General features: G+C 32.6%; 1 long non-coding RNA gene across 1 annotated transcript; it reads left to right on the forward strand.

The window, feature by feature from the left end:
- Nucleotides 1–238: 238 nt before the first annotated feature.
- On the forward strand, nt 239–12,706 carry LOC139513720 (uncharacterized). The gene is made up of 3 exons (XR_011662504.1): nt 239–344; nt 894–991; nt 12,626–12,706. It is a non-coding gene; the product is annotated as an uncharacterized lncRNA (long non-coding RNA).
- Nucleotides 12,707–14,457: the final 1,751 nt, after the last annotated feature.

Genomic DNA, 14,457 nt, shown 5'->3' on the forward strand with positions numbered 1-14,457 from the left:
TGGTCTTCAACTTTGTACTTGTTTGGCTTTATAACCATTTTGATCTGAGCGTCACTGATGTGTCTTATGTAGACGAAACACGCGTCTGGCGTATTAAATTATAATCCTGGTACCTTTGATAACTATCTGCACCAGTGCATGTATACCTTCTATTATACATAGTGTTTTCCTTGTCATTATCAAAAATGTCAAATGTCGACATTAAAAAAACTTTATATTGTGCATCTCTTTGATCTAAAACCTAGATTAAATTTATGATATTTCGTATTTTACAGAAATTTTTGTACAAAAGTTTCGAGTTCCTTCCGTGATCAAAGTTACTGTAAGTGTTGGTTTTTTGGATGGTAAGTGCAATCTTTTTACATAATTTGAGTTATTATGAGCGCTAAAAATTACTATCTGGGCATATATCACAAAATCGATAGTTTAATTAATTATTCAACTGTTATAAATTCAATATGAAACACTTTAAATACTGGCGCAAGTTCCATATCAGAAAAGTCGCCTCCCAAAACATCAATATAATAATAATTAAATACTGGAACATAAAAATCAGTCACCGAAGACGACGAAAACACATGACAACAATATAAAAACCATTATATAGACTTGACATGGTTACCATGCATCATCAATAGATATGGGTTGCTGTAAAGAGAGTAGCATGATATGTTTGAAAATATTTTCAAAGTAAATAACAAATATAATTTTATATATGTTTTTGATAAGGAACATTTTGATTGTCAAGTTCGTTATGCAACATTGTCTGTATGTTGTTCATAATAAGAACAATCAGATATAACTATCTTATACGATAACTTTTCAAAGATCACAATAAAAATAAACAACAATCAATATTGAATTTCATGCAATTCATGATCAACATTTGACAGGTGCTCTCATTGGGAAGACGTTAGACGTATATTTTACTACACAGAAAACTACTGTTGTCCGGGATGGAGGCAGAATGGAAACCAAAACTGCAATATTGGTAAATATATCTTTATAATAGTAAACACTTAACAAAACTATCATGAGACTAACCTAACACTAGAAAAAGTAATCTGTACTACTTATTAATTATGACTAATATTGTTACGAATTAGGAAATTTGAGTTGAATTTATCTATATAAGAGTTTGAATTTGTATAAGAAATAAGTGCAACCGAAATAAGTGCAACCGAAATATGTGCAACCGTAGTTTATGATGTTCAAATCTCATAAATCGTTAAAGAAAAAAAAATCAAGGTAAAACACAAAACTTACAAAATCGCATCATCTCAAGAGTAGTTCTTCCCTGATAACTTTGTTGGAACAGTATTTTTTATCAATAGGTATATCCCTGTAGATAATGTCCATATCGTGCAAGAGCGTCACGTATTCATTGATTAGTGTAAATAAACTCATCATAGATACCCGGATTAACAATAATCCAAAGCTTACTATTCCTGTTATGATTTTCTTGAAGGAAGTTACCTCACAAGGAATCTATTGACCGAAGAGTTCCAAGTGTTAAAGTTGAAAATTTACGGCCGACAACGTGACCAACAAAATTCGACTTACATTACAGAGTTTGTACTTATGTCTGAGCACCATGACTGATGCCACATGTGGATCAGGATCAGCTCACCCTTCTTCCGGAGCATTTGAGATGACCCAAGGTTTTTGGTATGGGTTGTGCTTCTCAGCCTTAGTTATCTATGTTGTGTTTTGTTTGTCTTTTTGCGTTTTTAGCTCACCTGGCCTAAAAGGCCATGTGAGCTTTTCTCATCACTTGGCGTCCGTCGTCGTCGTCGTTAACAATTTTTCAAACATCTTCTCCTCTGAAACTACTGAATGGATTTGAATGAAACTTAGCATGATTGTTCCTTAGAGTATCCTGCACAAAGTGTGTGCTTCGATTTTTGATCCGTCAAAAAACATGGCCGCCGTTACTTAAAATAGAACATAGAGGTCAAATGCAGTTTTTGGCTTATATCTCAAAAACGAAGGCATTTAGAGCAAATCTGACATGGGGTAAAAATGTTCATTAGGTCAAGATCTATCAGCCCGGAAATTTTCAGATGAATCAAACAAACCATTGTTGGGTTGCTGCCACTTAATTGGTAATTTTAAGGAAATTTTGCAGTTTTTGGTCATTATCTTGAATATTATTATAGATAAAGATAAACTGTAAACAGCAAAAATGATCAGCAAAGTAAGATCTACAAATAAGTTAATATGACCAAAATTGTCAATTGACCCCTTAAGGGGTTATTGTCCTTTAATGACAATTTTTCACAATTTGTTCATCATATTTGCTAACTTTAAAAAATCTTCTCCTCTGAAACTGCTGAATGGATTTGGATGAAATTTAGCATTATTGTTCCTTAGATTATCCTGCACAAAGTGTGTGCTTCGATTTTTGATCCGTCAAAAAACATGGCCGCCGTTACTTAAAATAGAACATAGGGGTCAAATGCAGTTTTTGGCTTATATCTCAAAAACGAAAGCATTTAGAGCAAATCTGACATGGGGTAAAAATGTTCATTAGGTCAAGATCTATCAGCCCTGAAATTTTCAGATGAATCAAACAAACCATTGTTGGGTTGCTGCCACTTAATGGTAATTTTAAGGAAATTTTGCAGTTTTTGGTTATTATCTTGAATATTATTATAGATACAGATAAACTGTTAATAGCAAAAATGTTAAGCAAAGTAAGATCTACAAATAAGTCAATTTGACCAAAATTGTCAATTGACCTCTTAAGGAGTTATTGCCCTTAAAAGACTTTTTTCAGAATTTGTTCATCATGTTGACTTACTTTAAAAAATCTTCTCCTTTGAAACTGCTGTATCAATTTCAGCCAAACTTAGGCTAAATGAGTTTCAGAGTATCTAGTATAAATTTTATATTTCATTTCCTTGTATGTCAGAAACATAGCTCCTATGGCTAAAATAGAACATAGGAGAAAATGTTGGTTTTTTTGCTTTTGAAGAAAATAGGACGATTCAAAGAACATTTAAATAAATTGAAAAGCCAAAATAATCATTGATATGAGATTTAACCAAAAAAAATCAGGTGAGCGATTCAGGCTCTTGAGAGCCTCTTGTTTTTCAATTTTTTTAATATTTTATAGTCATTGCATTGTTGTTTTACTCATGTGTTGAAGTGTCCCTTAGTATTTTTCGCCTCCGTTGTAAACAGCAGGAAAGAGGGGCGAAAGATACGAGCGGGACAGTCAAACTCATAGATCGAAAATAATCTGACAACGCCATGGCTAAAAATGAAAAAGACAAATAGACAAGTAATAGTACACAAGACACAAGATAGAAAATTAAAATAATTTATTCTGTCCTCGCCGAGATTCGAACTCATGCTAATGAGATATCGTGGCACCAAATCGCCATGAATTATTATGCCTTACGCGCTAGACCCGCGAATTCCGGCGAGGGAAGAACAAAGTATTTGCGAAATTAAATTTACAGATCTAACATTGCTGAGCTGACGTTAAGACGAATTATATATACAGAATGTATTATAACAATTATATCACCATCATTACTTGTGATCCGATGGATAAAATCTATTGTAGAGTCGTCACTGGTTCAGACGTACTTATGATATAATTATTTATGTGACTGCATCTTACATTAATTTGTAGCATCCTTTACAATAGATAATTCAGCTGATCTGTAACAATTCCATCCTCATGCCTTATATGTCATGTAATGTGTAACGACGCTAGATTAAAAATGACGAAAACAGGTAACACCCGTCCACAGAAAGAAAATTGTTGCCAAGCACCCTAAATTATCCAGAATCTTTCACAATCCTCCTTTCTTAGATTTTCGAAGATCAGCAAGCCTGAAAGACTTATTTGTGAGATCTGACGTCTCCTCTAATAAAGCTGTTCACCTACAGGATGGTGCAAGTCCTGTGGTAACAGACGATGTCTGACTTGCCAACAAATACTGAATAATAAAAAAATTACTTGCCACTGCACTGGGTCTGTGTACATTATATTTTGTAATTTAACTTGAATACCCCAGAATGTTGTATACCTTCTTCAGTGTCGATGTGACATGCAGTATGTTGACGAGACAGAACAGCCATTCAACAAACGCATGAATTGTCATCGTAGTGACTTCACCTGCAAACCCGACCTCGTCTTAAGTCGTCATTTGAGATAACATAGGCACGCACTTCTTCCGTACTGGACTCTTTTACATTTTTTTTTTAAATTTTACTAGTTTAAATTGCAGGGTTTATTCATTTGGATGGGTTGTACAATTATGCAGTTGGGAATGTATTTCCACGCAGTTAATTAATTGTTGAAGAATCTTAACTGTCGTCACCTTTGGAATTTAGAGTTGTGCCATTTCATATCGCAAATTACTATTTTTATTAAAGGCATATTCTTGCAATCTTTGCGTCATGTTTGGAAATTTTAGAATTGTACTAGCATTCGGATAAAACTGTTTTATTGTAAAGATTTCAAGATTGTTATTGTTTTTTTAATCAGAATTGATTGAAATGATTCATTTTATATCGTGATCAAACTGATGCAAGATATCTGTTATCCGAAATATTTAACATTTGGAATAGGCATCTATTAAAATGTTATTAAAGTTAAAGTAATGAATGGAATTTACGCATGTGCATACCACTAGTTTTGCTGTAGAACAAGACATCAATTAAGAGATAACTGTATTGTATTTGAAGCTTTAAGGACGTCCATCGGTAGTTTTACTGTCGTAAATTTAGTTTACCTGGCGACGCGTAGCGGACACAGGTAAACGGTTATTTGCGACAGTAAAACTACCGATGGCCGTCCGCAAAGCTTCAAATACAATATAGTTATTTCTATTCTAATGCAATTATTTTGTATCAATGGTTCTGATTGGATGGCAGTAAGCGTAAAATTCTATATCTCCTTGTCTGTAACTAATAAAGCCAACATTTTGAATTGCTGAATGTTGTGACGCGTATAGTGAGGACAGGTAAACGGATATTTGCGACAGTAAACCTAATATATATGTTCCTGTATTAACCTAATGATAAACGTGACGCTTCTATTTATAAATATGATTGAAAGGCAAAAAGGCAAAATTATCGAACAATAGAAAATTGGAAAAGAAAAACGCAAAACAAAACATGCTTTAATTTTTGCCCTTTAAACATTTTCACCTAATGTAAAAATCTGGGTACCAAAGTTTTATAATTATACACATAATAATCCATCCCTATTATAATGTTCTGACAGATAACTTTTAAGATATTTTAGAAATGAATAACATGTATTTGCTTTCTGGAATATTTCACTGACAAAATTGCTACTTCTTTCTCTTTGCTTGATATTTACTCGTCTTGAAATTTAAAAATTGTTACGATTCTGGTTCTTTGTACCCTAGATCGTCATATGGTAGCTTTGATAACCTTCTTTAACATCTTCATCATTCGCTAGGATTATGATTAAAACTGTTCTTTTTTTACTGCCTGTTAGTTTTTTAAAAATTGTAAGAGAGATTATATATATGCACCTGACAAGAGATGCGTAAATACATTTTCCACAGATTATAGTTAGTATAATTTGTAATGTAGCTCTTTTCCGTCCTTTTAAACCAGTAAGATCGGAACCATTACGAAACACCATAGGATACATAGAAATTCTGACATTAGTTTTAATAATGGCTGACTAAAATCAATATATGTGTATAAGGTGTGTTCCCGAAAAAAACCTGTATATTATATGTTTGAAAAGAGGAAATTCACAACGAGGAAACCTCCAACATTCCATTTTATTTTCAAAATCAGACTTTTCTTATTGTATCCTACAGTCATATATAACTATAAGCAAGCTTTGCAAGACTTTGATTTAGAAAAGTACACGAAACATTTGAAATGTGACTGTTCCTACTCGGAAATATTAACAGCCGTATGGTCATCTTATAATTGGCGATTTAAAAATAATTTAAAATGAACATCTCCGAAAGGTGATGTCTCATAGTCTTAAGTTCAGAAAAACCCAACACATCAGCTTGAACCATGGAACACGAAAAAAAAAAAATCAAAATAATCAGAAGATTTAATTTTTAACCTTGTATATCATCATTTCTCATGTGAAATTGAAAAACGTCTAAAAGAGCTAATACAAAATGCTTTTCAATATAAAATGGTAAACGCTTTAGATTTATTGCTTTTGGATACTATATCAAATTGGTAAATAATAGCTTCACAGAGAAACAAATAAATCATTATATCAATATTTGTTGAATTTGGATGTAAACCTTTTCAAAAAAATTGTCGACATTCTGATGAAAACGAGCTGTGCACCCTTCCGCGTCGCCCTATTAGTGAGAGTTGAAGTTCATTTAGACACTCTTCAAAATCAGAAGATCGAACAAGCCAGATCAAATAATTTCACATTCTGATGTATTGATGATGTTCTTTCCTTTAGCACTCAAAATGATCCTGGTTGGGTTCCGTTAACTAATTCTTCAGAACTCTAAATGAGATGAATAAATGGTCAAGGCTTCATCTGCCCCTCTTTGTGACTTATGCCTTGAAATTGAAATAAACGTTCATATCAGTACCAGCCCCTATGACAAACGATACGATTTTAATTTTGAAATCATCACTTTCCTTCCATATTTGCTGCAACAATCGTAACTTCTTACATGCTATACATTTCCCAACTCATTCGGTATTCTACGGCTTGCAGTTGTTATTCCGACTTTGTAAAAGAGGGGTGAAATATACCAGAGGGCCAGTAAAACGTCGTTAGTGTCTGAGCAGAAAGTTGGTAAACAAGGGTTATGTGAAAGAACGTCTTGTTATTTTTCACCAATATCTTGTTGATAGATATTCCGTATCAACTTCATAAATAATACATGATTGTCTTGAAGTGTAGATTCTAGGTACTGAGATTAATTATCATCTGAACTACGTGTTATGGTGTTCTTTTTATTTGTATTTTTATAATTTTAAAATTAACTAGTACTGTTTATTCCTTTTTCTGTTATATACTTTTTCGTGGCTTGGTTTTTATACATCCCGTCATTGTGTTATTGTGCTATGGTCATTCAATATATCCTTGTCTTTCTTTTAAGATAATGTACTTTGTCTTTATGCTATTTTGTTTTCCTTTGTTGAAATTTACATTTGCATTTAAAGCTTAGTTTTACTGTTTCCAAAGTTTTGATATTTTACATATTATGTCTGTTTGTTTTGCACACATTGTTGTCAATATAATGGAATTCTATGCGAATTCATATATTCATGTCTCAAATGAATAAGCAACCTCTAGAAAACTTAGAAACTCCTTTAAAGTGCATAAAATGGAACAATGAATATGAAAATACATTTAAATTTAACAGAAATCTCAGATCAAAACAACTTGGTATCCAGTATGGAAGAAAATAATGAAAATGTTTCTAATATGTCATCTTTTGGTATAATGCTGCTTTTTTTGGCCCAAAACAAACCAATTTCAGGGATAACCAAAGATAATTTCAAAAAGTAAAAAAAATAAATAAATAAAAAATACTATAATAATGAATGTGAAGCCCAATTTAGAGCTTTAAAACACCAAACTAGGAAATTGTGTAAAGAACCAGGGAACAAGCGACTAAGGTTAGAAGTTATGTCCCAAAAATAGGTACTGAATAAATTGATCAGGATATAGACAGTTTAGAAATAAAATGCTGACTAATATCTTGGAATCAAATAATTCTTCAGATGAATTTTGGAAAACTGTTAAAACTTTAAAGAAAAAGGAACTAAATGATCCTAGTTTAAACATTCCAGCTATTTAAAAGAATGGTTTGAATACTTAAAAAATCTCATGAATACTACCCATGACAAAAATTCTGATATTAAATCATGTACTGATGATATTTTTTTTGAGTAATTGTAACAAATATTTAAATGTTAGGATAACTGCGGAGGAAGTGCTGCTTGCTATGAAAGGCTTGTTTTATATCATCTTTTACAAACGTATTCTGAAACTAATAACATTATTTGTCGTCAACAGATTGGATTCAAAAAAGGATGCAGAACTAGTGATCACATTCTAACTTTAAAAACTATAATTAATAAAGCTTTTAAATCAAACAAAAGAATATATGCATGTTTTATTTTAATTTAAAAAAAAGCATTTGACACTATAAATAGAGAGGCCCTGTTGCACAAACTTGCTGAATATAACATAAATGGACCATTCTTTAATATTCTAAAAGATATGTACAAAGACGTTTTATTTGCAGTTAAAGTCACTGAAGGCATTAGTAACAGTGGCGGATCCAGAGGGGGTGTACTGTAGCGATAAATTAACCAAACTTCACGTTATAGGTTTCTAAAATTAAAATTTGGACAATGACGACTTTTTTTTTACACCTATCATTGATTAAAGTATTAAAAATAAAATTCCCAAATCGGCAACAAAAAAGAATCAGACGAATATGATTTTGAAGTAAATTATAGACTGTATCTTTATCTAGGAAAATAATGACCTCACACAGGGCATGATTTTATGCCATGGAGCATATTTCATTGAAACATGGTACCATCCGGGTTGATACTGAAAAAGAATGACCTGTGGTTCTGAAAGAAAATAACTCCATATAGATATATACACTCTATTACACTTTCATGATAAAAACTTCCACAGCAATCCAAACGCCCCAGCCCATTTTAACTATAAATACCATAGCTGAATGATAAACCCCAGTCAGTATAAGCTCTAAATAGATTTAGAGTCTAAGGAACGAACTATTTGTTTAAGAAGGCAGTCTGAAATATATATTTGAAAGAAAAAATCTGACTCTGGTTTTTGCATTTCAAAAACAAAAATTCTGGCCGTATCTGGATTGAAAACAATAATCTTGTCCACTTTTTTGCTACTAGAAACGAAAAGGAGTAGGTCCGGTAAGGACCGATTTTGGCCTCAAATTTCAGGTTCATCTGACGAAAGATTTTGACCACTTTTTAAACACTTAAGTGTCTATTTCATTTGAATCAATTAGTTTATGTGAACGATTTTAACTGATTAAGTAATTAAAAACGATCCGATTCAAGCTTAAATATGAAAAATCTACCAAATATGCCGAAAAATGTCACTTTTCAGATGGTTTTTGTCAAAAATGAAAGTGGCCGCATCCGTGTTCATCCTCAACCTTTATATATGTTATGTATTATCATAAAATACAACTTACATTTCAATAGTAAGGATGAACACGAATGCGGCCACTTTCGTTTTACACGAAAACCGTCTAAAATTTAACTAAAATGCTAGAAATGTGAAGATTTCAGGAATTTAGCATGACTTAATGGTGCTAGTACCCGATATATGTGCATTGTATTGTCAAAAACAGCCCATATTTATGTAGCAGAAGCATTCTACTGTCCAATAAATAACTAAACGTTTACATTTTAACAATTTTGTAAAACTGCTATATTTTGGGGCCAAAAAGGTGTCTTACCGGACCTACTCCTTTCCAACAGAATTATTTAGCATTAAATAAACACGATGAATAAAAAAAACCGGACGTATTTTTTGGGGGCGGGGTTTGCATGTGTGAATGGAATGTCTGGATTGCAGAACTGATATATTAAATCCTTTTTTCAAGACCAAACTGCAACCGGCTGCTGGGTGTGACCTTTGTGTCTCTATTCGTCGACCGTCATTCATAAACTCATTGTCATTTTAGACTCATTTGTAGCATTTGGTTAATTTGGAACCCCTCACTTCCCTTAATTTTGTTGGGTGACACTTATCAACCAAACATTTGGATAAAAATATCTTGTTTGTCTTTCTTAAATCGTGTCGGTCGTATTGTAAATTTCATTGAATAGCCTGGCGTATATCTGGTTTACAACAAGAAATCTGTGAGATTATTCTAACTTAACATACAACAAAGGAGAATTTCCCATGTCTATTTTTTACTGACAAGTCCCACATGTAATATAGCAGTACATAGCTTTGGATCCATACTATCAGTTTATGATAGACAATTAATAGGGAGAATATAGCATAAAATATGTCCAACCCTTACACTTTACAGCAACTATACAATATACATGCCCAAATTAGGAACCCCTTGAAACGTGCATTTTACACTTTGTTACACGCTTCGCTCGGCGATCTTTAAAAATTTCGCCCCCTTTTTAAAATCCGGGCTCCGCCCCTGACTAAGATGTTTCCTTCCACAGTTGGAGTAAAACAAGGCTGCATTCTAAGCCCTCCCTTACTTTCTTTTCATATATAAATGATTTAACCTCAATGTTTGATAACTCATGTGATCCTGTAACATTACATTACATAAAATTGTCTAGTCTTTTATATGCAGATGACTTAGTATTAATATCAGAATCTTCAGAAGGTTTACAGAAGTGTATAAACAAGTTAAACACTTATTGTGAAAAATGGAACTTGACTGTCAATCTTGACAAGACAAAAACAGTTATATTTAATAAAATTGCTAAAAAACTTACTAAAGACAAGTTTGTATCGAATAATGAAGTAATCGAATGCGGCACAGAATATAAATATTTAGGTATACTATTCAAGCCATCAAGAATTTTTACTAATGCTGTAAATCTCCTCTATAATAAAAATTTCAAGGTTTTGTTCTGTATTAGAAAAGCCCTTTACTCAGATAAGATGGACGTTTTTTCCCATATGAAACTTTTTAATTCTTGTGTTAGCCCAATATTACTGTATTGTAGTGAGATTTGGTCATTAAATATTGTGAAGAACAACAAAACTCTTGAATCTCAATACTTATCTTTGGAATCAGTAAAACTCCAGATCAAATTTGCCAAAAGTCTTATGTTAACTCAAAGGCAGTATATACAGCTGTATTAGCTGAATTGTGAATGTACCCTCTTGGTATACAGGTACTTAAGTCTTCTGTAAGATTTTGGTTACATATTTTTAATTCAAATGACTAGGAGTTTGTTATTATATTATGTTTATAAACTTAACAAGCAGTTAAATGATGGATTTGCTTCAAAAATTGCTACTAGCGAAATTGAAATTCACTCACGTTTGGGAAAATCAATGTACCTTTTCGAAAAAACGATTACTTTTAGCCCTCGTGAAGAATCTCAATGAAAATTACATAATATTTTGGAAAAATTGTCTCTTTAATGATGATAATTCAATAAATAGAAACAAACTAAAAACCTATAGAAAATTTAAAGTAAAGTTTGAACTAGAAAAGTATCTTTTATTGAATTTAGATAAAAATATTACAAACAATTATTCCAAAATATGAATAAGTAATGGTATGCTGGCTGTTGAACGCGGTAGATACAACAAAACAGCCTTGGAAAATAGAATATGTTTTTTATGCCATAAAGAGCTGGAAGATGAATTCCATTTTATCAATACATGTCCAAATGTTAATAAAACTAGGATCAAAATTTTTAATGAAATTTCTAGTATTGCCCCCAGTTTTAATTCAATGAGTAAAGAAAACAAATTTGATTTTATATTTTCTTGGGAAGAATGTGATATTTTATTTATCATTGTTAACAATACAAGTGAAATGTGTAATGAGAGAAACAATTATAATGCTAGTATTTGAATTGTGTGTGATTGGTGGTTTAACTTATAATGCTAGTATTTGAATTGTGTGTGATTGGTGGTTTAACTTATAATGTTATTTTTTAATCATAATATCTGAATTGTTTATTTTATAGAGGAGGCATGCTGTCAAACACAGTATTATAATTAATATTAATAATCTTTATATTTTTTTCAATGATACATGTTTGTATAGTGTAGCGGGGTTGCTTTCCCTCCTTAGTACAGGTAGAACATATAAAGCCAGTCTTAATTAACTGAGCTAGGGAATCGATTCTTTGGCTCAGTGGGTTAACGCACTGACTGTCACGCAGGCGACCGGGATTCGAATCCCGGTGGTGACGATATAAATTTGTAGAGTTGATACATGCTCTCCGGTTACATTGGCGCCAAACTAAAATATCCACGATGGTTATCTGGAGTATAGCTAGGGTTTGTGTTGTTTAGAGTCATATATAAAGATATGATGACTCTTGTGGTGGGGGAATAGTGTAGCGGGGTTGCTTTCCCTCCTTAGTACAGGTAGAACATATAAAGCCAGTCTTAATCAACTGAGCGAGGGAATCGATTATTTGGCTCAGTAGGCTATAACCCACTGATTGTCACGCAGGCGACCGGGGTTCGAATCCCGGTGGTGACGATATAAGTTTGTAGAGTAGATACATGCTCTCCGGTTACAATTCTTTAATGTCTATCGTTTTGTCATCAATATGCCTGTCTATCAGTCTGTTGATTTGTTTTGATTTTATATTTGTTTGTTTTAGTAACAATCCTATTGTTTGGATTTCAACTAATAAAATTCTTATTCTTATTCTTATTCGTATAAGTGAAACGGTTACCTAGCTATGAATCCAGATTTAATCCACCATTTTCTACATTAAGGAATGCCTGTACAAATTCTGGAACATGACAGTTGTTATTGTTTGATGTGCTTGAACATTTGAAGCTTCGACTTGATACATGACTTTCCGTATTAAGTTTCCACATAGGTCGGTAGTTTTGCTATTTTACTTCTCTTTTTTTTCGTATGTCGTAATATGCAATTTACTTTTACAGCTATTTGTTCCCCAAGCTGTCAAAATGGTGGTACATGTATCAGACCTAACGTGTGTGACTGTCCCGCTGGGTATACAGGAGACATATGTTCTGGAAGTAAGTTTTAGCTGATTTATATTTCATGCAGAGCTACTAGTCAGATCCTAGAAATATTTGTAATTTTAATAAGTTTAATAGCTGTTTATTTGACGGAATTTTCATGATACCTCTTCATTATATATACGTACTCATTTATAAATTTGATATACTTTAAGGCAATACACCTAATCGCTATTTATTCCATTCCAGATAAGTTCTAAAATTACACAACTTTTTCATCCAGTTGAAGCTATCTGGGACCCTGTTTAAACAATGCACCATGCATGATACTTTTTAATGAGACCTGTTTAAACTACCGTAAATACTTCAAACAAAATATTTTTTTACTTCAATTTTAATTTCGAAAAAAGTGGATCATACTATTTCAAAGTTTCTTGATGATCACTTTCTAAAGTTTTTTCTCCCTCAGCTCACTACTGATGACCTCCATTTTTCGACCGGTGACCCAAACAGGAAGTTGTATAAATGACTGTTTTTCCCGGAATGGACTAAATAGCGATAAGGTGTATTGGCTATAGATACCATATATGGAGCTGTGGCATCATTGCCAATAAAACAACTATCCGAGACCAGATTCATCTGACATTACCATTTATAGATCACCTCGTGGTTTGTTACAATGACCAAAATAAATACATAGCAAAGGCCTTGACTTATCAACATATGGATCTAGTCAAACGATAAAACGAAACGCCTGATTAATTTACAAAACAACGTACGCAAAAATTAAGGCATATACATTTAAAACAAACGATAACGGTTAAAAAACACACATGCATGAAATATTTAATTGTAGTTTTGTCAGGAATTATCTCCTTAGTATTATATCCAGCGTATGGGGACATTGAAATATCTTGTATGTGTGTCCATTTGTTTGAGTCTAGCTATAGAATGTACTACTAAATTAAAATAAAATAGGAAATACTGAAGGCGGATTTTTAGCCGGATATAATGTTTCATTGAACATGGAAGTGTAATAATGTGAAAAAGGTGAAGGGGTATAGTGTTTCGCGGACATATATTCTTTTTTCACATGTTTCAAACAAGTATGTGTATCATCAATATTCGTCATCTACCCAATAAGAAGTTATAAGGTGTATTTTGCTTGCATATTATGTATATTATACATTGATACTACGTAGGCTATTGTTATAATTAGTTAAAGGTACCAGGATTATAATTTAATACGCCAGACGCGCGTTTCTTCTACAAACGACTCATCAGTGACGCTCAGATCAAAACAGCTATAAAGCCAAACAAGTACAAAGTTGAAGAGCATTGAGGACCCAAAATTCCGAAACATTGTGCCAAATACGGCTAAAGTAATCTATGCCTGGGATAAGAAAATCCTTAGTATTTCGAAAAATTTATACTTTTGTAACCAGGAACTTTATAAAATTGACGATATAATTGATATTGATGTCAACACCGAAGTGCTGACTCCTGGGCAGGTGATAACCTTGGGGACGAAACGTTCACCAGCAGTGGCATCGAACCAGTGGACGGTGTAATTAGTTATCAAATTGTTGCCTTATACTTTAGACAACAATAGTTTCTAATACATATGTAAATCACTGTGAGTACGTACATAAATATTGGATTATACAGAAAGCAAGCACGATTTCATACGTCTAGGCAACGATTGACCAATAAACAGCAGCTACATAACAGTAACTAAACAAATGTAGAATTAATAACAAGCTAGAAAAGATGTTATTCGAATACCATGTTGG

The sequence above is a fragment of the Mytilus edulis genome, chromosome 2, assembly GCF_963676685.1.
Source record: "Mytilus edulis chromosome 2, xbMytEdul2.2, whole genome shotgun sequence".
NCBI classification, from domain to species: Eukaryota; Metazoa; Mollusca; class Bivalvia; order Mytilida; family Mytilidae; genus Mytilus; species Mytilus edulis.